This window comes from Ixodes scapularis, unplaced genomic scaffold (assembly GCF_016920785.2).
Source record: "Ixodes scapularis isolate PalLabHiFi unplaced genomic scaffold, ASM1692078v2 PGA_scaffold10__122_contigs__length_95168666, whole genome shotgun sequence".
NCBI classification, from domain to species: Eukaryota; Metazoa; Arthropoda; class Arachnida; order Ixodida; family Ixodidae; genus Ixodes; species Ixodes scapularis.
Window position 1 is genome coordinate 15,416,825 of NW_024609836.1, and position 26,716 is coordinate 15,443,540.

The 26,716-nt window shown below is 47.9% G+C and overlaps 1 long non-coding RNA gene across 1 annotated transcript; it reads left to right on the forward strand.

The window, feature by feature from the left end:
* Positions 1-344: 344 nt before the first annotated feature.
* LOC121833784 lies at positions 345-3,711 on the forward strand. The gene is made up of 3 exons (XR_006076861.1): positions 345-405; positions 2,282-2,433; positions 3,651-3,711. It is a non-coding gene; the product is annotated as an uncharacterized LOC121833784 (long non-coding RNA).
* The last annotated feature ends 23,005 nt before the right edge of the window (positions 3,712-26,716 follow it).

A 26,716-nucleotide genomic window follows, 5' to 3' on the forward strand; every position in this document is an offset into this window, starting at 1 on the left:
GAAGGTTCAAGCATTCTTCTGAAACTTCCCGAAACCCAAGTTTCTGAAAAAGTTTCTTCGCATCATCAGTGCATAATGTTGATCAGGAAAATGGATAATGCTTTCTTATGCCTTGGTTACCTTGCAGCCTTCGACGCTCAGCTGCTTAGGCCGTGATAGACCCGCACATCCAGAATGGGCACCTACAGCAGCAGAACAGGGAACTGCAAGTCTGTTGGGCAGGTGCTCGGGCACGTGGTGTCTTTCAAGCACCAGGGAGAGCAGGCGAGGCCCGGGGAACAGGCGACGCCCCAGGAACTGGCCAGGCCTGAGCCACCCGAGCTGTTCCTGATGCCTCTCCGCAACATGGAACAGCTTAGTGCTGCAGAAGCGCAGCTGAAGAACTTCACCAACAGGACACTGCCGGTATTTATGTGTCCTCTTTTTCAAAATATTGACGGGTATGAGGCTGCGATTCTTACTTTGTGGTTTAACTTGGGCCTTTTACCGTAATATTTCAAATGGATGCCCACCCAAACTATGTTTTAAGCACAGTCGGTGGCAAATTAAAAATTAGTAGTTGCGCTACCTTCATTACGGGCCTTCTGTTATTTATAACAGCAGAGTGCATGCACAGCCAATGCACAATGGAAGGCTATTTATTGTAAGGGGTACCCTTAAACTGAACCCTGCAATAGAATTGTGTCAAGGTGACGCAACGCCAGTTGCACGTTTTGCAAGTCAGCTTTAGTAGCCTGCGTAAAGTTTTTGCAATTGTTAAACTGCGTTTCATAGAGGCTACTGATGGGAGAAATGATGGACGTTGGCGACCAAAAATTAAATATTTGTGCATCATTACATTTTTGAACAGTACTTTCCACCCGAAGGTCGTGTAGACAAGAAGCCTTCATGTGCATCCTCATTGAATGGCATTTTAAGTCTTTTTCAACTGCCGCTTCTTGAAATATTTTTAAGTAAAACATTTCACAACGGGGGAAGTAAAATCGCCCAGCACATTTGCCTTTGGGTGCTTACAATATGTCGGCCTGCAAATAATCATAAATCATGCTGATTTGCTACAACACTTCTGCCCGTTTTATCCTTAGAAGTTAAATTCCGCACCTGCAACACATCTCGCCGTGAGTATGTGTGCGGAGCACGCACAAACCAGCCCGCGTGCTTTTTGTGTTTAATGCTTGCTTGACAGAAGGATCGAGATGCTGTAGTATATATTGGGCTTCTTTTGGGTTTGTTCCTGTTCTCACTTGAGGCTATAGTTAAGAGATCTAAATATTTAGGGCGATAAATTCATTTGTGCTTTCGGCATCTGCTACAGAAGTAAAGGTACATGCTTGAAAATAAATTTTAGCCTGGTCTAAAATCGCTTTTGAGTGTGCCCACCATATGCGCATGGCCAAACAAATTTGTAAGGGGTTGCCAGATAAATCTTAATTAACTCCATCTTTACTTTATATTAGTAGTGCATTTCCAAAATGAGATGTTAACCAGTCCTAACCGAAGGTCACCCTATGAGAGGAAATCAAAATTTCCAAGGTGAAAGAGTAACTGTCATTGCATCTGCCACTTTATTCAGGGGTTGTGAGTGCATGCGCAGCTGTGTCTCCAGGCATAGCATACGGTAGTCGCACAAGCGATTATTACACGAGGCGAGCTTGAGCTGAGTAAGTTGGTTCATTGGCCTACAGGGCCACCACTGAGTCAGCACTAAACAAAAATATGGAAAGGTAACTACTCATACTGTGCTGATGTTGCCATTTTTTGCAACTATGATGACGGTTTGGTCAATTCCTGCCTTTTTATGCCTTTTTCAATTCCAGTCTTCGTAAAGTTGTAAAATAGGTGATAAATTTGCAGGGTGACTAGCCGGCAGCTAGACTAAGCTTTAACAAAGTCATGATGTGCAGGGTCTTGAATTCACTGTTTTGAGAACCACATACATTATTAAAATTACCGAGTGGATGCTGATGGGCAAAGAGGATCCATCAAAACGTTTGCACAATTTGAACGTTGCAACGAATTTGACTGACTAATGAGATTTAGCGGAGTATGGAGGGAAATATTTTAATCTTTCTGGTTTCGTCTAAGACAGGTAGAGTTGCCATATATTCTAATATTTTTTATTCTCTCTCTAGTAAATATTGTAACCATTTGATGCATGTATAGTGTGGCTTGCTGCATTTACCTGGGCATTCACATTCTCTTACTTGAGACATGTTCATACCATTGTATCTGCATATAAATAACTTCATTGACATATTGAGAGCACATTTTGTCTTTCTAGGAGGAGCAGCTCGTGTCTCTAGGAGACAGCAAGAACCTGCAGAAGGTGGTGCGAGAGGTGATGGGACGCCTGTCCTCAAGAAAAATCCAGGAGCAGTTCTCCGGCCCTTCTGGGCTACCAAGGAAAGTCAAGGTTCAAGGACGCCATGACGTGTAAGGTGGTCATCGGTATTGCATATTCTTTACTAGCTATTAAATTGATGGTATCTCTATTGGAGCTCAATAGACAAGCACAATCTTTGAAATATGTTGACAATTAAAGGGAAACTGAAACACTTCTTGACAAAAAAACGAGTTATAGGTGACTTCTGGCATATTTTTGTCCTGTGAATCTGAATATCGCTTTCGTTTTCCCCGAAGGTGTAACTAGACGCAAGAAAACACGAAAAGCCTCAGAGCAGTCGTTACGTCGTACTAGGATCTTTGGGGCGCCAAGCACGTGTCGCTCGTGTGGGCGGCGCGTGCAATTGCAAGCTTGCCAGTTGTATTTTTCCACACTGACGCCAGTTGTGGCGTCGATTTCTGACCTTTTTACAAATTCAAGAGTTCATGTGCATAGGTTTGACAGGAGCTGAAGATGAGCGAGAGCTGAAATTCCGAAAACTCCCAGCATGACGTCACGCCCCGGGCAGGAGGGGCTTCAGGTGTACTTTAGAAATTAATTTCTGGAGCCTCCATGCACCAGATTGAAAAAATAAACTCGATATTCGTGATCCTGGAGGCCATATCAAGACGATTTTGGTGTTCTTCGTCAAATACAGAACAGCTTCAGTTTCCCGTTAAGTCTTGCGATATGCAAAATTTAAGTCGTCAATTCATGTCTTTTTTTTTAAATTTGATTTGCATTTTTTATTATGAATATCTCCTGTGTTAGCATTTTCGGAATCTTCATACTGAAAAGCAGCGTTTTGAAGGAACTGTGAAAAAAGGTTTTTGTTGGTCTTGTCTTGTTATCCTGTTAGTTTCCAGGTTGAAAATCTAATGACGACCATTTAGAGGCCTTGGTCTGTAGAGTGTCAGTTGGGGAAGTTTTGCTCTTTTTTTAGCCACTCGTCTCTGCGCCCCACCCCTTCTCGCCCCCCGCCCCGTCTCGCCCCCCATTTCACATTAATAGGATGTTGCGTGAAATAGCCATATGCCTCCATAGAATCTGCACCTTAGCGTGGTAGTCAAACCCACAATCTCCACCTCTGTGGTGCTCTCTTTCTGTCACCTTTGAATTTCAGGCTAGGTGAGGGACCTATATTTACACAAAGGAAACGCTCACAAATTGCAGTGTGTGAACAGCACCTTGTGTGTAGCTAATATGCAAGATATTGGCTTCCCCTATCCCTCAACTAATCTGTGTGATCTGACAATTCTCTTTACAGGTGCCATACAAAGTCGCACTCGTGCAGCGTGGACGCGGTGCAGAAGTGGCTGACGGGCAGGGAGGCGGGCAAGGGCAATAGAGTTAAAAAGACGGACACTCCACTGGTGGTTCCAACCGCCTTTGACGATGAGGGAAACTCGGGCTGAGGAGCTAGCTGCTATGGATGCACGAGTCACAATAAAGAACGTCACGGTAAAAAAAATTCTGTATGTTCCCTTCTTGTACTACCCACAATATGCATCTGGGCGACAGATGAATGGGACATGTCGTCTCAACGAGTATACAGTAATTGCCATGAGTATACTGTATACATGGAGAAAGTCAATTGTTCACACAGAATTGTTTCTTAAAATTGCACAAATACTAAACCGGCTTTTTTCAATTCAAGTTCGAAAAACATGTTAAAAACGGTCAGCACCTATAAAAGATATGAAAACCAATAAAATAGTTCGGACTGAGAAATTTAGCATTTCCACATTTAAGTCAATTTGATCTACTGAGAAGTTAGCTGTTCAAAAATGCAGTAGGATGTCATTCCTGGGTTTTAAAGCCTGACACAGCTAGCATTCTGCTGGTTCTATGCTGGGTACAGTGAATGACGCATACGCTGGTGCTGATCCGCAATTTCGCAGCCACTGACCCGCAATTACGCTGGCACTGATCTGTTTTTACGCTGGGACTAATCCGCAATTGGACTGGCTCTGACCCGGAAACACGCTGGCACACTGATGGTTTCCTACCGTACCACCGGTTCCATGCCGGGGATCTGTGTCGGGAGCTCGCTGGGAACATCCCGTATTCCCGGCATCCCAGTTTCCCAATAAGTTCCCGGTACCGGCCGGATTCCGGCATTGGGCCCGGCCGATGTCGCCCCTTGGGGCGTTTCCGGTACTGGCCGGTATCGGTATCCCGGCAGGCCAATACCGCCCCATCCCCAACCCGGCGTGTTGTGCTACTTGGGGTAATCTGAACTGGATTACTGTATACCGTAAAATGAACCGTGTCCAAACCGTGGGGCCGGTGCATACTGTTATCTGAACTGGATTACTGTATACCGTAAAATTAACCGTGTCCAAACCGTTCGGCCGGTGCGAACCATAATCTGAACAGGATTACTGAATACTGTACAATGAACCGTGTTGCCCTACTGAAAAAAAACAAAAAAACATATAGTTTTCATACAGGTTGATTCGTGTGGGTCATATGATGTTATGGACATACGGGACCCGTATGCAAACAGGTCGTACTATATGTGAACGGGTCGCATACAGAAGCACCGACCTGATACGGGTCGACCTGCTATGCGGGCCCTCCCATTCTGCAGGTCCGCCTGTACAATTCCTGTTCGGAAAAAGGTGAGCTAACAACCCCCGGTGTGTCTTTCTGAATCCGAGGCTCTCCATTGAAATGAACCCCCGACACCCTTCCTGAAAAGAGCATGCAAAAGGAACTAACAAAATGACTCGAAACCAGGTAAAGTTGACAAAACATATATGTTACACGCATGACAAAGCAAATAATCCAGCGCTGTCGTGACATCAACAGGAAAACCAAGTTAGCTCCCGAAAGTAGCTTAAAACTGCAGCTTCTTGTTGATATCCTGAAGTTGCTCCGCAATATACTTGTTCATGAGACCCTTCCGTTTTCTCGGTGACACATCCAAGGGTGCTTGCCCGATGTAGATGTCGAAGGCATCTGAACATAAAACGAACGTGTAAATTATCCATACGCACCGTTGGTAAGTCAAACCTGTTTATATCGAACTCTCAAAAAACCGTCTACCAGTCCAATATAGCGGGTAATTTATATAACAGCTTTAATAAATTTGACATGAAACAAGCACGCCACATTTAGAAATGTTGTTTACTCTTGAAATGGCGTCTGTACGTCATGAGGGAGGCTCTACGCGGCTATTCAGTGGCCGCTTTATTTTTCAACGCCTCACCGGCTCACACTCTCCCCGCTTTCTACGCAAAAGTCAATTTATTTTTTTCTTCTGCACGGCTTACCCGGTTGCTCAAAAGAATAAAAAAGCCAGTTTTCTATGCGAGCTTGCGTCCCCCCAACGTACTGCCTGCGTTGGGGGAAACCCAGCTTGCAGAGCAAAACGGCGCTCTTGGCAGTTTGATCTATTGGGATATGCTGCAATTATCGTTCATCGTAACCGCATTTTTCGCTATGCATTTTTATTGCAGCTACTAGTCTGTTTACACCTAATTCCAAACAAGGTACGAAAGTAAACGTTTGGCAGAAATCTGCCTGGTTGGGTAAGAACAATTAGAAGAGGAGGAAGGAACGCCAACCAAAAATAAAAAGGAGCCCAACGTTTCGAAACCTGCTTGGTTTCTTCTTCAGGAGCGACTGTGTGTGCGAGGAGCACGTGGTCTTCTTTTACGGCGGTGGACGTGATGTTTTCGCGATCGTAATGTGGCTGAGCCCGCTGACGTAAGCCGACGGTAAAGAGCCAAGTGACCGATTGATGTTTTGCGGTGTGGTTTGAATGTGCCATGACTCGACGAAGAGCCTTTGCCGGGAATTGGCGTCAATGTCGAGGATGCGTGTGTCGTCGAAGTCAATGCGGTGGTCATTCGAGTCACTGTGTTCCGCAACCGCGCTGCGCTCATGATCGAATTTTCGCACGTCGGTTTTGTGCTGGCGAAGTCTTTCTTTAAAGTTTTTGGTTTCGCCGATGTATGTGGCAGGGCAATCCGCACAAGGAATCTGGTAAATAACGCCTTGCGCTCTTTCCTTGGGGGGACGATCTTTTGGCCGGGGCATCAGGTGTCCAAGCGTTGACACTGGTTTGTGGGACATCTGGATGCCTTCTTTTGCCAGCACACGCGCGAGCGCTTCGCTGGTTTCCTTTATGTAAGGGACGCAGATGCGCGTGGTTGAGCGGGGATGTGCGATTTCTTGTGTTTCGCCGATTGGTCTTATGCCTGATTCACATGGTGCGAATTTGCCTGCGATTTCGCAATTGCGACGCCGTTCTTGCGGCACAACGCAGTTGCGGTGCGAATTCGACTAATTCGCAACTCCGTATTTTGCCAAACTTTCCTTGCGAACGGCCGCTCTTGCGAAGGGGACGGACAGCCAATCAAACGCGGCTCGTGAAAGACGTCACGGTGGTCAGAGCAACGTGGGAATCAAAAATACGAAAAATGCGTCACCTACGTCGTCGTCTTCAAAATTCGCTGCGGGGATGGGGCGCCGGATGTGCTTCTTCCATGTGAATATTTTTTGCCGGGGGATGTAAGCTTCAGTTCGGCATTTGAACGAACTGGCGTTTGCGTACCACGCGAGGGTTGTGATTGCTTCCTTTGTAAAATTGCAGGCGATAACAATTGACGCTTCTGTTCGATCACTTTGCGTAAGGGACTCGTGGCATAGTAGGAAGATCCTTTCTTCAAATCTGTTTACAGATGACGCGAGGGTCTGTCTAGAAACCGAGAAACGCTGAACAGCACCTTGTTATTAAAGCCATTTGATAAAAATCGAGCTTCACATTTTTACGTATAGTGACAACAACTATTGATATGTAAACGCGCTGGACGCGTGCTACTCAAACGACACGCGTGTAAAATGGCTTTAATTACAAGGTGCCGATCAGCGATTCTCGGTTTCTGGACGGACCTTCGTGTCAGATCCCCAAACAGATTTCAAGAAAGGGTCTTTCTACTATTCAATGAGTCCCCTAGGCAAATGTCACACGTGCCACGCGTGACATTTGTCATAGGAATCCTGTGGCAAATTGGTTTCGTGCATAGTTTGCGACTATTTCACCAACATGATTGTTTTGGCTTTTTTTTTGCATCTCAAACCCTGTGGTTTTTTTATTTATGTCGTTTCCTTTATCTTCAGTGTTTTTGTCATGTTCGCAGTCGCTAATATTGTTTTGAATTAAAAGAAAAGCTAAACATTTACGTTAGCTTGTTCATGCTGACCTACGCTGAGGAAGTACAGAATGTGTTTTGCACGTCCAGCGTGTCGTTCATTTCCTAAAAGTCGGCCGATAAAACGCATTCTGTGTTAAGTAAAGACCCGATTTGGCAGCGTAGGTTAAACGAAAACAGTAAAATAGCACCTCACCCTGTGGGGAATCAGCCAGTACTCTGTCGATCTACTTTGGGCTATACCTGCTACAAAAAGTGTCCGCCAGTTTGTCCGTAAAAGAGGCAAAGACCCACAACCCATTTTCTACAAAAAAAAGTTGACTGATTTGCAGGCAACAGGTCCGGGGTGGAAATTAACTAGAGAGATAATATGAGGCAGGGGTGATCCAGAAATAAATTTTTTATTGCTCGCTTTAAATGTTGAAAGATAACAACTAACAAAAGACAAAAAGATGCAATTACAAAAGAAAAAGAATCAAGTACAGGCTCACCTTTTTGGCAGACATCAAATATGAATAAAGAGGAACATAACATGTTGCTGGAATCATGGGGTGCAGCGGCGCCAAAAGGCAAATATTTGCGTTGTGCGCCAGTGTTGCAAGGCCGCCCACTCATCTACGCACGCCGCCGACGATCCGAGTGCCCCTTGTCAATGGCCAGACGAAATCGACTCCTACGTGACCCGGAAGCTACAACGCAAGGCACGACGAGAAGGAAACTCGCCGTGCCTTCTGTTATAGCTTCGTCGTATCCACATAACCCCCTATAGCCCACCCCCCACTGCAGAGAGGGCAGATGCTACGCTTCTTCGGCGTGTACAAACACACTCCCTCTCAACACTACACTACCTCCAGGATCTCGAATATCGAAATTATTTTCTTTATAATTTGGTGCATGGAGGTTGCAGAAAATCATTTTCGAAGTACCACCGAGGGCCCTCCTTCCAGGAGCGTGTCGCCACAAAAGGAGTTTTCGGAATCTTCCTTCCAGCAGCGTCCACCAAAGCTATGCACGCGTACTCTTGCTATTTTTTTTAAGAAGGGCAGACAAATATGTTAACACTTGTGCCAATACGGGGGAATACACCTGGCAAGCTAGGGATTGCATGCGAGGCCCTCGAGCGACACGAGCTTTGCGGCCGAAAGGCCCTCTTATGAAGCCACGACGGGTCGGGTGTTTTTCGTGTTTTTTCGCGTTTAGTTACATCTTCGAGGAAAACGAACGCGATATTCATATCCACGGGATAAAACTACGCTAGAATCAAGCTCTATCTCATTTTTTTTAAAGAAGTGTTCCGGCTTCCCTTTAAGGACTGCGCCTCAGTTCAGGATCTTGCAGAACGTGCACTGAAAACACTCGTCCCACTTATCCAACCAAGGATCTGAGAGGACTGTGTCACTCCTCCACGGGCGGCAGAGTATAAATTACGTCCACTCCTAGTTAAGCACATTAAGAGCGTACATGAACAGGGAAACTCCCTAATTTCATCCCCCTCCAGTAGCACCGGTCTTGGTACAATACAGATGTTTCACTTTCTCTGTTGAAAGTCCTAGTGGGCCTCACACGGAAGCCGTCTCTCACAAGAGCGCCCGTTCAAAGGTAGCTAACGCGCAGCGGCAGAATATTGTTGTAATGGTGGCCTCACCTCCCTGCTCCACTGGAAATAGGTCAGACGATCCTCACACACAAAAACTTGAAAACTTCGTGATTTGTCACCATACCGCTGACACTACTTAGGATTTCAGCCCAGCGCGGTTCCTTTGCCATGGCAATGCAGCTTCCTTTACAAAGTACCTGCAATACAGGTCTCTCACTGCGGTGGCCACTGTGTTGCATTTTCGGGCAGATTGGTCGACGTGCTGCAATCTCAGCCTTGGTTGGTGGAGCAACGCGTTTGTCTGTTGAGAGACTTCCTTGCGCCACTGGCCATCAACGATGTTGCCGAAGTGGTCGACTTCAATCAACGTAGGCATTTAGCATGTGCAACTTGTCGTCTTGTAGGTAGTTGTGCAGCACACAAGCTGCGCGGACGACCCCAGTGGCGTGATCTGAGAGGAGGTCGATTGGCCTGCGGAAGGTGCAAAATCTAGTAGCCAAAATTTCGAATGCGTTCTCGGCGCCCCTTCTGGAAATGGGACAAAGACAACACTGTGATTTTTGTTATTATAATTCAAGTGCAACAATTCTAAAGGTTACCTCGCTCTACACAGTCGATAGTTTAATATTTTTAGATAATCGCTGAGGTATCAACCAGGACAGGGCCTCAGAAAGTCCGACCTCAGTTGAAATGCCTCGTCTCCAACGAAGACGGACGCGGCGATAACATAGAAAGATGGCAGCAGATTTGGTGGTGGACAATTCAAGGCAGCTTGACTGAGGCACTCTCCTATCCCTGATGCCTTGAAAACGCCACGATCACTTTGGTGGCCATACGCTCCAGCGTCTGTGGCCATAAACCTCGACTTGCTGTCCACGACGGCCATCAGCACTATAGAGTAGGTTACCCTGAAAAGCCGAATGTTACGTCACTTCATGCGCTCTTGCAAAACTTGATATGTGTTGAAGTAAATTTGTAGACCCATATACAGCACCTTGTAGTTATAGTACAGGCTTCCAGAATCGGCAAGGGCTTCGATATGTACGTGTTTTCCGTCAACGTTCCCTACACAATTAGGAAAATTCCGCCCTGTCTCAAAGCCTTCGGCAATATCCCTTAGTCTGTGATACTTGATGGGAGCTAGAAGTACAGCACAAAGTTCAGACATAGTTTTACGTTGTTATTTAAAAGCCGTTCATGTAATCTTACTTTACCTATAGTAATACTGGTAATAAATGCTTCCTCATGTATGAGAAATACTTGTTGACGCTTAAAAATTGCGATTACTTTTGTAACTGAATCTGAAAAGCTCTATGTCTGTTTGTTTTTTGTTTTCTCCCTCGCTCCGTTTTTTCTACGTTCAGCTGGAAACTTTCAGAAGCATGTTTAACCAACTAGCCCAGCTCCAGGCACTCACCACTTACTTTTGTAAGCTATCATATTATGCCCAAGTCAGGCCGATGTCAGGCTGCTTATACAAAAGACAAAAAAACAGTCTGCAGACATCGATCGAAAGCGACTCACTGACGCATCCGTGTTTCATAAGCCGCGTGCCAGGCTGCTTCTTTCATTGGTTGCCATGCGACATACAAAGCAGGGATGCTGCGGTGCCTCAAATTACTATTTGTCTGCAAACTGTATTCGTAGGATGCGTAATGTGTGACCGCGTCTTTCGAAGGTGGCGCAGTAATAGCATTGGGGCCCTCAACATCCTCAGGTCTGCAGCCCTCCCTTCCCCCTAAGTTCGTCCTTATAATCATAAATCAATGGCTCTCTGTTGTGTAAACTTTTTGAGAAACCATTTTTGACAGTACAGCTTTCAACATGATTCATCTAGATATTTCGGCTGCGAATAGTTAGGAGCAGCTGCAAAGGACTGAGTTTGCTGCAGTGATTTGTACACCCAACTCCCATAATTATCTCCAGGTGGGGTGTGACCCCCCCCCCCCCCCCCCCAGAATGTCTTAAGCAATGTATATAAACCTAAAGCCAGCCCCTTCCAACACCCCCCTATTTATCTCCAGGTTGGGGGCGACACCTCCCAGAATTTCTTGACCAATGCATCTAGACCTAAGGCCACCCCCTCCCAACAGCCCCCCACCCCCCGAATAATTGCAACACCCCCTGATTTAGAATTCTGGATGATTGCGTGGTTTGGTCGTGTGTAGAAAAAGTACACCAGGGCAGGGGGGGAGGGGGGGGGGGGAACTTGAATTTATCAATGTCCCAACACCACCACTGTGAGTCTTGTTCGTAATGATCTATATCTTTAAAGGCGGTATTTAGTGGACGCCGTATTGGCGCGCATTGTTCGCAGGTAGAGCTCAAAAAGAACTGCTACGTACTGCTGGCGAAGATAAACAATCTTGACGGTGTGAAATATACGTTGCAGAAGCGTTGTGCAAATTCACTAACAGCACGTGCTATCAACAGCAACCGGCGCAAGCTATGGCCCCCCTGAATACCACACGACCGGAATACCACCTCCGTTTTGAAGTGTTTTTTTCATTACGAGACGCCAGCGACTCTTTCACAGCATGCATGCGACACTAAGGATACGGTTGGTTTTGGATGAGGCGCGTTTTTATTGGCTGTCTTTTTGTACCGTCGCAGCGGCGCTGGTGACGTCACGAAAGATGTTTGACAATTGACGCAGCTCCGATTATTTCATAATCGCATTCAACCTGCCTGTTTGCCGCAACAACGCCGTCGCAACTGCGAAATCGCAACTAAAATCGCTCCATGTGAAACTGTCCTCTTTTCCACAAGTTACCAAAAACGAAATCAGATTTCTTTGCTTACCTTCATGTGTTTTGGGCGAAGCACCTTTCATATATGCGGACATCTCTCATGCACGATGGATGCCACTGTTGACACTCCAACCTTGAATTGCAGTGCAAGATCCTGCATTGACGTTGCCGATGACAGGTACCTGAATAAAAACAAAACATTGCTGTGTACATTAATGTATGGAAGCCGAGAAACTAGTAATGAGTTCGCCATATAAACCAGTTTAATTGCACCTCGCATTCACTCCAAACAGTGCAGTTTAAGAGAACACCATTTTACCTCAAAGTGATAGCAAGCCGCACCCGCAATGAAATGGGCTCTCTGACGTCATATTGCTTCGTAAGCTTTGTTTCCAGGCGAGCGTGGAGTCTTTCAAAGGCGTTCGGCATTATCCGGTAATATCTTCGAAACTGTTCCGGGTCCCTGTGCAGCATAAAGAGGGTCTGCAGAGAAAAAGTATTCCAGAAACCTGCTCGCAGAAATGCACAAGTCGACTTACCAATGAGTAAAACTCCGATTCTTTGGCTCTGTTTTGCCAGCACGGCCTGACCCACCATCACCGCGGGCTTCCGTCTAGGAGCAGCAGTTTTTTTTCCGCAGAAGTAGGTATTCCTTTTTACAGAGCAGTCTGAACTCGTCGTCATCTAGAGTAGCGGCCATCATGCTTTATGAAAGTCAAGACGCGCTGCTACTTGCCCTTTTTCAATATGGAACATTGTCCACGTGACGAAGCCACCGGGACAACTGTTCGCCTTGCGCGACATGCCAAGCAACGCAACAACTAGCTTGCTCAAGCAGTTATGAGCTGTGGCTCTCCCGGTGTCCTTGTCGCATTCGTCGTATACTCGTTGTTTTCGTCGTTTTCGTTGATGCGAATGCAGTCGATGCAAACGTCTGAATCGGCGCTAAATATAAGTATACCGCGTACTTTTTACCAGAAGCTAATAAATAAATCTGAAAATTTTATAGTTTTGTTAAATATCGAAATTAGTATCCTCAAACGAATTCAAGGGTTCCAACCATGTGCTTCGCAAGTGCGGAAAATCGCATATGTTATCAATCAATGTGAAAGGAAACGCGAAATTTCGCATGTGCGGTTCATCGCTTCACCGATTTCGCAGAAGAAAATCGCACCATGTGAATCAGGCTTTAGGCGTCGATCAGATTTACGTTGACGACGAGCGATTCCCTGAATAAAACTGCGTGTGTAGCCGTTATTTAGCAGGTCGGAGATGATGATTTCTTCTTCCTTTTTTCTGTAGTCCTCCGACGAGCAAATAGTCTTCGCTCGGGACAGTAGTGCCTGGACGACCGACGGCTTGTGGCTCGCAGGGTGGTTTGAGTCAAATCGGAGATAGCGCCCAGTGTGTGTCGGTTTTCTGTACACCGTGAATTCCAATTGATCTTTTTGTCTTTTGACCAGCACGTCAAGAAACGGCAGGGCGTCGTTCTTTTCAGTTTCCACGGTGAACTGGATGGCCGGCTCGATGGAGTTGAGGTGTGCCAAAAAGTTGTTCACTTCCGATTTCTTCATAATGCAGAAGCAATCGTCGACATACCGTAAAAACACTTTAGGGCGTGCAGTGAAAGACTCCAGCGCGCGATGTTCAATGGCTTCCATTGTCAGGTTGGCCGTGGTGACGGAGATGGATGCGCCCATTGCGGTTCCGCTGGTCTGCTTGAAGAATTCTCCTTTAAAGCTGAAGTAGCTGCTCCCCAGGCAGAACTCTAGCAGGCGGCACAGTTCGTCCACCGTAAGACTGGTCCGTTCGCTCAGCTTCTTGCCTCCCTCGAGGGCAGCTCTGGTTGTGGCGACTGCCACGGGAACCGGCACGCTGGTGAAGAGCAAGACGACGTCGAACAACACCAGGCTTTCGTCATCGTTTACCTTTAGTTGCGCAACCTGTTCCACACAGTGCCCGGTGTTCCGCACATAGGTCGCTGTGTTTCCAACGAGAGGAGAGAGAGTGCTGTGGAGGTAGTTCGACAATCCCCGAAGTGGTGAGGTTGTGAAATCCACGATCGGCCAGAGAGGGACGTTAGGCTTATGAACCTTAGGAAGACCGTAGAAACCCGGCGCAAACCCATTCCTGCACAGAAGCCGCAGATGAAGGCTCCGCGCGTCAGGGTGCTTCTTAAAAATTTCAGAAAGGATATTGTTCAGTTTTGTCTGAACTTGTGATGTCGGGTCTTTCCTGAGCTTTTCATAGGCAGAGCTGTCAAGAAGGTCCTGAATCTTGTTCTCGTAGGCATCCCGGTCAAGGACCACAGTCGAGTTTCCTTTGTCCGCGGGTAGAATCACGATGTTTGTGTCTTCTCGAAGCTCCCGGAGAGCTGCTATCTCTTCCCGTGGCAGGTTAGGCTGTTGACGACGTGGAAGTTTCGATAGGGTGCCGATCACCTTCTGGCGGACTCGGTCTCGGGCACTTGGATCTAGGTGCAAGATGCCGTCCTCAATATTTGCAACCATTTTTGGCAAAGGGGGTTTTGTCGTGGTCATGTTGAAACCGTGACCCTTCGCCAACACACTGACCTCGCACGGGGTTATTTGCCTGGAGGAGAGGTTCGTAACAAACCTAGTGGAATCAGTGCTGTGCATTGCTTCGCCTTTCTTCTTCAGTCTCAAAAGCTTCTCCCTCTGAGATACTCGTTGCTTGTCTGCGGAAGTGGAGGCGACACTGTGGGCGAAAGACTGAAGTGCTGGAAATAGGCTTGTGATGCGGTGTTCTAGTTGCCGACGAATAAAAAAGAGGTCTAGTCTTTTTCGCTTTAGCGTGGCTTGACAATCGTGGATGCGAGCTTTAACCAAACGGTGTTCTGCCTGTGCGATGATTTGGTTTCCTTCTCGCGTGTGGACAAGGCGTTTGAGGCAAAGGCTTCGGGGTACGACGTGTAGGTCCCGGCAAGTGCTTGTGAAATCTAGGTGAGTCTCAAACATGGCCCCTGAAGAAGAAACCAAGCAGGTTTCGAAACGTTGGGCTCCTTTTTATTTTTGGTTGGCGTTCCTTCCTCCTCTTCTAAAGAAGGTATAGTTTGAATTGATCGGGTTTGACTGCCGCCCTATCTAGAAAAAACACATCGCAATCGCATGTTCATTTGTTGCAATAGTGTACTTATTAAGGTGCAACCGAGAACAATTAGCAAGGATCCCATTGATATATCAACCCAAAATAAGTCAGCCAAAATATTTGCAACCTTAAATCTGACCAATTTCTAAATGTCAACTCTGTTTCGAAATCGGCACAGCTAGCCTGCTCTGTGCTACGCTGTGTTCACGTTAGACTGACAGTGCCTTTCGCCGAAACAATCAAAGACCTGTCTCTGATTGCTTGACTTGACTCTCTGCATGTGAGTCTGCAGGGGGGGGGGGGGGGGGGGGAGGGGTTGATCATGTGGTTTAAATTTGACAGCCCTACTGAAAAAAACCATTTGGCGCCTATATGAAAATAAACGGGTCCATAACGGTAATAGTTTAACCATACCGGTGACCAGTTTGTCAAAGGGGTCGCCCGTATGGCTCAAAGGGGTCTCTCGTATGAGCCGTAACGGTCACCTATTTGGACAAACAGGTCACTCCTTTGTCAAACGGGTCGCTCGTCTGGGAAAATGGCGACTCGTTTGGGCAAAGTTGTCGCACGTTTGCTCAAACCGGTGACCATGTTGCAAACTGTACCGGTTTAACCAAACGGCTCTCCGGAGCCCGTTTGATACTGAACGTACAGATCGGCGGCGTGGGCACACCTAGCGTTTCAGCCGTGGCAGCCAATGTTTCTGGAAGGCTCGAAGTGCCGGTTCATCGATTTCAGATCGTCCGCGTAATGCAAGTAATTATATTTATATTTCAATTGCGCTGATGTTCGCTTATACTGCAACTAAAACTAACACCTTTTTTGTTGTTGTTTTACGGAAACGCGCGACGTTGGTGAGCCGATATTTTTGACAGAACTTTAAAACTTTGTCCATCTTTGTTGCCTCAATTTACTTATTCAGCTCGAATCTCTCTTGCAGAAGACGCGACCGCTTGAAAGAATGTACGTCTAGACTCCGTTTCACTTTAATTCAAGACGCCGCAAAGGTAGCACGCGTACACGCGGCTGCAAGAACATCGAGCATTGCGAGAGCACGCCCGCCGTTGCAGCAGTTAAACTATGTGCTCGCGCTGAGTACTTTCTTCGCTCGGGCGCAAGCCGAGCTTCTGGCCGGCCCGCCGCCATTTCCAAGGTTCGAGCGTGCTAAAATGCGCGCGCGCGTGTTTTTTTTTTTTTTCGAGGTTACAAGAACACATCTTACTGGAATGCCTGGGGAGAGGGAGAGGGACTGTCCCTGTGCCCTGTGGTCCTCGCCCCCTCCCTCCTCTCTTGTCACCCGTCACGTGACTCGCAGCCGCGCGCGAGCTACACGCTGATAAGCATCGAGATCCGAAAAAATGCGCCTAGCAGCCGCTTTTTTTTTTTTGTCTGCTTGTTGTCAGTTCTAGCTCGAACTTAGCGCGTCCACCTGCTTCGATCTGTCGCCTAACCCTGCGGTCTTATTAGGATGTCTCTCGACAACGTATTGGATGTGCACCAAAGCTATCAGTGTTCGAAAAGTCCTACGTCTATATTAAAACTTCCAAGGAGCCGTGCCCTCCTGTTTGTGTTTCTGTGGTTGTCCTGCTTTGACCGCATCGACGAATGTCACGGATTACATTTTTCAAGTCCGCTATTATTATGGTAAGTGCACTGCAATCTACTTGTTGGCAACGCTTGACCTTTCTTCTACTCGTACTCTTCCAGATTATCTATATAATTATGCAGCCACTATTCTCGCGGCAGCCGGGCGAATAATTTCCGCAAAGTTTACCTTCATAGTCCAGAATTACCTCGGTTCTTGTTTGCTTTGTTTTCTTCTCAGTTGTATAGAAGCTTAGAGTGCCTCTCACATTTCACAGAACGCTTGCACGTCTGTACTTGTCTACAGAAGAGGTAATAAACTGCGAGGAGAATTGAAAACAATCTTTTGTGTCTGTTTTCCTGTCCATTTGTAAGCACCTACCCGAGCGCATTTGTTCTACGTGTTTTCTCCATGTTATAATTACATTTATGAGTTTCCGGACGTCTTAAATATGTTTAAGATAACCAACCTTCCAGACGACTCCCATTTAGGGCTAGCGCATAATTTGACAATTCAAATGGCACGTTCAAACGTTTTGTCACGTGCCAGGTCGAACGGGCACCCGTATCATAGGCGCACCCGTCTCAAACTGGCACCTGTATCAAACGGGAACCGTTTAAAACGGGTACCAATATCCCATAATCACGTTTGATCCAAACGGATCGTCAAGTTTGCCACCCGTTTGAATTTCAAAAGGTTTTTTAGAGCGCAGCTCTTAGGGGCCTGTTTCCGGCTTGAGCGGCGTCGCCGTCGCCGTTGGCGTAACCGCGCGGTGCATTATGGGTAGATTTCCCCGCTAAATCTAGCGGAAAAATTTTCCCGCTACACCTAGCGGAAAAACTTCTCCGCTAAATCCAGCGGAAAAATTTCTCCGCTAAATTTAACGGAAGACTTTCTCCGCTAAATCTAGCGGGAAAGATGCCCCGCTAAATCTAGCGGAAAAATTAACCCGCTAAATGTAGCGGAAAAATTTCCCCGCTAAATCTAGCAGAAAAAATTCCCCACTAAGTCTAGCGGAAAAATTTTCTCGTTAAACCTAGCGAAAAAATTTTCCCGCTAAACCTAGCGGAAAAAATTCCCCGCTAAATCTAGCGGAAAAATTTTTCTGGGGGTCACGTGACCCCCCAAAGTCACCTGACCCCCCCCCCCCCCCCCCCCCCGCCCCGAGAACAGGTAACCCTCAGTACCCTTCCCTCCTCCTCCTGAAGAGCTGCGCTCCAATTCGGTGTTACAGGGAGTTGTAAACCGCTTTTTCAGTAGGGCCCCCTTCTTAGCCGGGACGGAAAGGAGCTTCGACGCCGATAATCGAGCAGTTATCGCTGACGGCTTATCTCCCTCTTTCGGCTTAGCAGGGATCACCGTGGCCGCTGGTTCCTGCTTGGACGCCTCGAGGAGAATGTCTTTCCTTTTCAGCATCTTGGTTGAGCCGGTATCGACGACGGTTTGTCTTCCTCTTTTGTCAACGGCACGGATGTCCATCCGGGCAGCGAGGCACATAATTGCGGCTTGAGGTTGTCAGCGAAAGTCGTGTCCTCGGGAACGTTGGAGAAGGGGTGGCGCTCCGCGTCCAGGTGCGGCCGTGAAGGTCGTTCGTTACAGCTCCTCCACGCAAAAGCAGATCTCTCAAGGGGAGGAGTATCGATCAGCTGCTTTCCTGGAGAGATAAGCTTCGAGATCGTCGTGTGGAGCCAACACATCAACAGAAACACGAACCGCTACAACCAATTCCAGTGAGCGGCAACACCCTCTCCCCAACCGCCAGACCTTTTTCTGCGGCAATAAATCTGTCACTTCTTGTGTCATTGACACCACCAACAAAAACCCGCCATAGGGCAACATTGCACAAAGTGGAATTGCTGACACGTGTGAAGATTAAAAAAAGTAAATGAAGCTCTCAAATTTTAGCCAAACTTGTAAGGCAACATCGAGAACAAATAATCTCAAAACGTCCTGCTGAGTCCGTTTACATTCAAGGTAGCCGCTCCCTTCTTGTACTTAACCGTAAAGGTTAATTCTTGCAAAGCTAAACTTCACGTCAGAAGTCGGACATTCTTTGTCGACATTTGAGTTAGCCATGTCAAGGGGCAGTGGTCGGTGACGAGATCGAACGAAGCCCCGTAAAGGTAACAGGAGAGCTTTTGAGTAGCCGAAATTAGGTCGGCGCATTTCTTTTCCGACGCACTGTAAGCCTCTTCTCTACTGCTGAGTTCCCGGCTGCGTACAGCACGGGGTGCTCCTCTCCTTCATCATCTTCCTGACATAAAATGACCCGCAAGCCGAGATTGCTTGCATCGCACTGCACTATAAACGAGCGACTGTAATCCGGTGCCCGAAGTGTGGGGGAACAGCAGAGGGAATTTTTCAACTCCTGGAAGGCCTGTTGTTTTTGGCGTCTCAACAAATCTTATCGGGTTCGGTCTTCCGCAGCGCATCTGTTAATGGGCTAGCCATCCCTGAGTACTGAGGGATACAGCGCATGTACTACCCCGTTACCCCAAGGAAAAGCCCTTATGCCAGTTTTTTTCTCAGGTCAGGGGAAGTCTCTAACAGCCTCGACCTTGAGTTCGTCGGGCCTTCTCAGCCCTTGATCTACGATACGGCCGAGGTATCTAACCTCGCCTCTCGCCAGCTGACACTTACTTGGTTTCGCAGTTAGACCCACGCTCCTCAGCCTTTTAAATACGCCAGAAAGGTGGTTCATGTGATCTGCCCAAGTTAGCGAGAAAATGGCGATGTCGTCCAGATACGGAAGCGCGTAGCTTTCAGCCCCACGCAAAATTCCGTCCATCATTCGCGAGAAACAGGACGGAGCGGTTTTTTAGGCCGAAGCTCAAAAGCAACGGGTGGAATGTGACCGCGGGGGTTACGAAGGCTGCGTAATGGCTGGCTCTTTCGTCATCGGGACCTGCCAGCATCCGTGTACTTGGTCTAGCGTCGAGACATATCTAGCCGCACTAACCGTCCCAACCCTTTTCTCTACGCTGAGAATCGGGTAAGCCTGGTCTCTGGTGATTGCATTGAGCTTGCGATGATCAATGCATGATCGGGGGTTCCTTCCCGCAGCCTCAGCGATGATCATGGGAGACGAGCATTCACTTTCACAATGAACGATCACTCCTAACTGCAGCATGCGCTCCACCTCGTCCTTTAATACAGCCTGCTGCCTTGGTGACATGCGGTAGCGACGGGATCTTACCGCGACGTTTGATGTTAGCTCAATGTCATGCGTGGCATAGGAGGTTCGTCCGGGTAGCATTGAGAACAAGATCTCGTACTTTTCCAGAAGAGCTCTCAAATCAGCCCGCTGTGATACCGAACGATCCTCCGAACGAACCGTCTGAGCCATGACTTTATCTACTCCGACCGGCGCTCCAGCCTCCCAGAGTGGCGGAATATCAGTCTGAACTTCCTCTGGGGACGTTTAGTGTTAAGTTCACCATTTCCGTTTCGCTCACGTAACGCTTTATCAGATTGCAATGATAGATCCGTATTTACTTTGTCTTTCCTGTGGCTTTAATTGCATAGTTAGTATCCGATAGCTTTTGAGTGATCTTGAAAGGTCCCTCCCACTACACCTGTAGCTTATTTTGGCGTGAGAGACGAAGCAAGAGGACTTGATCGCCCACCCGGTACTCCGGACACGGGCGTTTCGGTCGTAATAACAATTCGCTCAGATCTGGGCCTCGCGCATATTAACCTCCGCCATCTCTCTCGTGCTTTGGAATCTCTCTGGCAGATCGAAAATGTACTCTTCCGCACTCGGGTGTGATCCCTTGGTCTCCCATGTTTCGCGGAGCAGCCGCAGAGGAGCCCGCAAATACCGCCCATACACTAGTTCGGCCGGGCTGAAGCCGATTTCTTCGTGAGTCACGGAGCGCAGCGCGAACAACATTGCCGGCAGGCAGGCGTCCCATTTGTTCCCACTCTCATAAGTTAGCGCCCTCACGACCCGTTTCATAACTGAGTGACACCTCTCAAGGCTGTTTGACTGCGGGTGATATACCGAACTGTGTATAACCTTTATAGCGCACTTCTCGAGGAAGCCAGTAGTCAAAGCGCTTGTGAAAACGCTCCCTTGGTCGCTCTGGACCTCTTGGGGGAAAGCCTACCTCGGCGAAAATTGACAGAGGTGCGTTCATCACGTCCACCGAACTCTGTTCCTTCATCGGGACCGCTTCCGGGAACTTGGTAGCCGCGCACATGACCGTTAGAGCATAGTGGTACTCAGTCTTAGTAGCCGGAAAAGGACCCACCACATCAATGACCACCTGCCTTCATGGCTCCGAGATTATGGGCACAAGTCCCAGGGGCACTTTGCATTTTCCATTGGGTTCGCCCATCCTCCGACAGACATCGCATGCCCGCGCCCGAGACTCGGCATCTCGGAAGAATCCCGGCCAGTAGAATTCAGTGAAAAGGCGATCTTTCGTCTTTTTTTTTTGCTCAAGTGATCGGACCATCCCACTCCGTGGCACAGACGCACCACATCCGCTCGATATTTCTACGGCACTACCAGCTGATTAAACGTGCGACCCGACCGATCTCGGCAGTGTCGGTACAGCAGGCCATCTCGGACAGGAAATGTAACGTTTTTCCTGGCCACACCCTTCTTGGAGGTTTCCCAATCATCTAGACTAGGATCAGCCTTTTGTTCCTTGAAAAGAACTTCCTTAGTTACGGACGCGAGTTTCTCAAAGTTTCCCGACATCGGGGGAAATATTAACTCGTCCAGTTCGGTAAGCTGTTCATGGCGAGTTTCTTTTTCGACCGCGACGTTTTGCTCACTCTCCCAGTCTTTCTCTTCTTTCCCAGAACTGGTTTGCTCCGAGAATTTTTCGGTTTCCCTGGGCTAGCCGCGTGGAAATCTCACCAGCTTCAGCCCTCGTGAGCCCTTGAACGAGTCCCTCCCCGAAACTCTTGCCCTGTTCTTTCAGAATCCTGTCTGTTCGGTTCGAAAATAGGTAGGGGTAGTGTGGCGGCAGTTCGTCTGAAACAGGCCCCTCAGTGCGCACCTCTCCGAATGGTCCAGACATCAGAACGTCGGCCAAAGGGAGACACACGCTCCCCTCGTCCAGCACCGACTTGATCCAGCTACACTTCCCATTGTAATGGGTCTCGGTAACGTACGACGGGTGAATTAGGTCAATGGTCGCCCCACTGTCGGGAAAAATGCGGCACGTCTTTCCTTTCACTGACATGCCGAAACGAAACGTACCCAGGCGCTCACGATTTACCCCGCACTTACTCACGAGGGCGAAAACCAATTCTGGTTTTTGACATCCCGTGGCAATGTGCCCAGTTTCGTGGCAATGGAAGCTCCTTATCGGCCTGCTAGCCTCAAAGGTTTTCGTCCTTTGCCGACTCTCTGACCCGTTGACCCGAAAGGTTGTGGAGATATTAGAGCGCAGCTCTTAGAGGCCCGTTTCCGGCTTGAGCGGCGTCGCCGACGGCGATGTTTTTGCAACGATACCTTCCATCGCATCAAAACCAAGAAGAACTCTGCGTAGTTAGGAAACAATATTAACGCGCAGGTTAATACTGCCGAATAAATCAACCCCCTCCCCCCCCCAACTTAGTTTCAAGATGGTTAACCACGCGGGGCACTGCATCGCGTGTTTAATCGACCTGAAAACGATCCATATCTGTGGGAAGACTGCCCCGGGGGCAGTCCGCATACGGCTAAAATTTAATCGAAACGTACAAAACTCGATGCGGCCATCGAATCATTTACTGACGACCAATTTCAATTCTAGAAATAGAGCGTATGCGATCGAAAGTACTATTTAAGATACCTGCACCAGTGTGCGCATGTATACTTACTTCACGCGTCTCACAGCCGCAACCCATCGGTGTCGACGTTCCTTTTCCCACGGTTGTGCAGGAAACCGGTAAAGTCAGCTGTGAGACAGGTGAAACAAGTTTTGGAACAATTTTTGGAGCAGAAAATCCGGATTTCTGAGCAGCTTTAAAGCACAAAATTCTCGTTTTGGAGCAGCAGTTTACGCATCTTGGAGCAACTTTGCAGCAGAAAAGTCTATAGTTTGGAGCGGATTAGGAGCAGAAAATGTTAGAGCAGCTTATCAGCAACTCAAATTATTAATTGGATTTAAATCACATAATCTTATTTTTCTTTTTTAATAATTTTTTTCTCCCTGGTTACAATAAGTCATCAGCGCCGACACACTAGTGAAAAAAAAAAAAATACATTTGAAATTCTAACGCGTGCCAAACTGGTCGACCCGTTTGGTCCAAACGGGTGGCAAACTTGTGGATCCGTTTGAATCAAACGTAATTATGGGTTACGGGTACCCGTTTGAAACGGTACCCGTTTGATACGGATTCCCGTTTGATAGAGGGGCCCGTTTGATACAGGTGCCCGTTTGATACAGACGGGTGCCCGTATGATGTGGGTGCCCGTTCGACCTGGCACGTCACCACACGCTTGAACGTGCTATTCGAATTGGCAAATTATGCACTAGCCCTAAATGGGTATCGTCTGAGAGGTTGGATATCTTAAACTTATTTAAGACGTCGCAAAACTCATAAACGTGTTTACAACGTGGAGAAAACACGGAGAACAAATGCGCTCGCGTAGGTGCTTGCAAATAGACAGGAAAGCAGACACAAAAGATTGTTTTCAATTTTCCTCGAAGTTTATTACCTCTTCTGTAGACTAGTACAAATATGCAAGCGATCTGTGAAATGTGGGAGCCACTTTAAGCTTTTATACAACTGAGAAGATTGCAAAGCAAACAAGAACCGAGGTAATTCTAGACCATACAGGTAGACTTTCGAGGAAATTATTCCCCCGGCTGCCGCGTGAATAGGCGCTGCATAATTTTATAGATAATCTTAAAGAGTACGTGTAGAAGAACGGTCAATCGTTGCCAACAAGTAGTTTGTAGTGCACTTACCATAATAATAGCGAACTTGAAAGATGTAATCCGTGATATTTGTCGACACTGTCTAAGCAGGTCAACCACACAAACACAAACGAGAGGGAACGGCTTTTTGGAAGTTTCAACACGATGCGGCGCACAAGCTGTCATTTGCCGAAGACAACCAAACCGCAAGAATTCCTGACTTCTTTGAAGAATCGCTTGTTGCCGATACACAAGTAGGAGTTTTCGAACACTGATAGCTTTGGTGCACATCCAATACGTTGTCGAGAGACACCCCAGTAAGACCGCAGTATTAGGTGACAGATTGAAGCAGGTAGCTCGCGCGCTGCTGAGGGTCACGCGGCAGAGGTGACCAAAAAAATTTACACTATCTTCCCGAGAGGAACCATGGGGGATGCGGAGCCGCTCGCTTCGTACGTTTACGTTGAACTTCACGCTCCCGAACCTCAGGTTCTGCTGCTCGACGTTCACGAACCAACGCGGCTTCCCGTTCTCGAAGGTCGGGTTCCGCCGCTCGCGTCGTACGTTTACGTTGAACTTCACGGTCCCGAACCTCAGGTTCTGATGCTCGACGTTCTCAAACCGCCGTTGCTTCATGTTGTCGTAGTTGAGCATCCGCCGCTCGACGTTGACGAATGGACGCCGCTTTTCGTTGCCGTAGTTCAGGGTCTGCCGCTCGCTTCAAGCGTTTGCGCTCAGCGTCGCGTGCCCTTCGCTGCGCAGCTTTGTCTTCAGTGGACGTAGCGTTGCTGTTAGTTTGTGGGGTGGTGCTGAGGCTTGCTTGCGCCAACCAACTAACTGACGGGACTGTTGCTTCCATCACACTTCATCGGAAGAAAGGAGTGAAGTGAACGCGCGCAGCGCGCTACGGCTTCTTATATTCACACTTGAAGGAGAGGAGACTAGAGGAGGAGAGTTGCGCATGCGCGCGCGGTGTGAGTAGAAGCGAACGCACGCGAAGTGCACGCAGCTGGTAGAGAGAGAGAGCGGAGAGAGTAACGCGCAGCTGTTGAAGAGAGGGAAGGAGGAGAGTTGCGCATGCGTAGTGTGAGTGCGGACGACGACGCCGCGGGACATAGACCCGAGCAAGAGATGCTCCGCATCTAAAAAGGAGGGAGGGGGCGCGGTAAAGGCGCAAGACACTGAGACAGCGCCAAACCCTCTGCCCAGGCATTCGAGAGAGACGTGCTTTTTGTAGCCTCTGAAAACAGGCGCGCGCGCGCATTTCAGCATGCTTGAACGCAGGAAATGGCGGCGGCCAGAAGCTCGGCCTGTGCCCGAGCGAAGGAAGTACTCAGCGCGACCTTTTTAGTCCGCTGCAACGGCGAGCGTGCTCTCGCAATGCTCGATGTTCTTGCAGCCGCGTGTTCTTGCGCTACCTTCACTGTGTCTTGAAATGAAGTGAAACGGACTCTAGAAGCACATTCTTTCATGCGGTCGCGTCTTCTGCGAGAGAGATTCGAGCTGAATAAGCAAACTGAGGCAACAAAGATGGACAAAGTTTTAAGGTTTTGTCAAAAATATCGGCTCACCAACGTCGCGCGTTTCCGTAAAACAACAACAAAAAAGGTGTTAGTTTTAGTTGCCGTATAAGCGAACATCAGCGCAATTAAAATATAAATATAAGTACTTGCATTACGCGGACGATTTGAGATCGACGAACCGGCGCTCCCAGCCTTCCGGAAACATTGGCTGCCACGGCTAAAACAGGCGTGCCCATGCCGCCGATCTCTATGCTCAATATCAAACGGGCTCCCGAGAGCCGTTTGATTAAACCGGTACAGTATGCCGGTCACCGGTCACATGTCTGTGCAACATGGTATCCGGTTTGAGCAAACGTGCGACAACTTTGCCCGAACGAGTCGCCCATTTGCCCAGACGAGTGACCCGTTTGCCAAAGAAGTGACCTGTTTGTCCAAATAGGTGACCGTTATGGCTCATACGGGGGACCCCTTTCAGCCATATGGGCGACCCCTTTGACAATCTGGTGACCCGTATGGCTAAACTGTTACCGGTATGAACCCGTTTATTTTCATACAGAAGCCAAATGCTTTTTTTTTTTTTTTTTCAGTAGGGCACGCATCGAGATAAAAAAATAAAAGAACAAAAAAAACGGAAAAGGTAAACCCGAGTCCAATGCACCATGACGAGGACAAAAACAGCAGTCTTGCTGCAAAGTTAGGTGGGCACCAGATACCTCAAGCTTATACGAACTTGTGCCAAAGCGCAATCGTTGTGCTAAACTTTTCAAAGTGGTGATTCGAGAGCATGAACAGTGAAGCACAATTTGCTAGAACCACATATCGATCTATCGCCCGTACAAAGCACGTGCAGATAGAAAAAAACTCGCCACAGAAGTGAATCAGAAGGTAAATATTGAATTGGTAGAGAGTGTGTGACCAATTCCTTCCGTTGTTCACGCACTGGAAGCACGTGTAGGATCGCCGAAAGCACCCACGGCGACGGCGCCGTCCATTCTGACGAGAAGATTACGGACACGAATGAACAATTACTCGATGGAGGCGCTCAATAACACTTTTAAGAAAGGGTTTACTCTCAAAACGGAAGAAATACTTGCTCGTCTTGATATCCCGTGCATCGCACCTCCCGCCGCAAGACAGCGAGACCGCCTGACAGCATACCGGAAGCATGCAGTCAAAAATGACAGCGGAAAGTAGTAGGAAAATTGTAAAAAGACCACGTATCATAGGTATAGAAGGATACTACAGCTGAAATCTTCGAATGCGGCGGTTACTTGCGCCACACTGTACCTGTGCCGTGTACTTTACTACGACGAGATGTAATGTTGCCAACCAAGCTCTCGTTTCCCGCTAAGTCTGGCGTCGCCGCGAGCGTTTCTATTTGTTTTGGTTACTTTGGCGCAGTTTGGCGCAATTTCGACCGATTTCGCGTTTTTGGCGCAACTAGGTGAAGAAATCTGGGTTTGTATCAAAATGGCGCAATTGGCGCAGATGTCACACCCCTGCTCAGGGTCGGGGTCCCCTCCTTGTTGTGGCAGTCCTTAGAACAGTAGTATCAATGCGTCTTCCTTTTCTCCTCCAAGGAGGCACATTTTTTCCAATTTTTAATTTTTTTTTTCTTTTTGCAGGGGACGCACTATTTTATGGGCGAACGTAGGCATGGTCAGCGATGCAAGCCGGTGCGCTAGCTTTGACTGCGTTGCACGCTATGTATGAAACGGAGTATAGTCCCGAATAAGCTGCTGCAC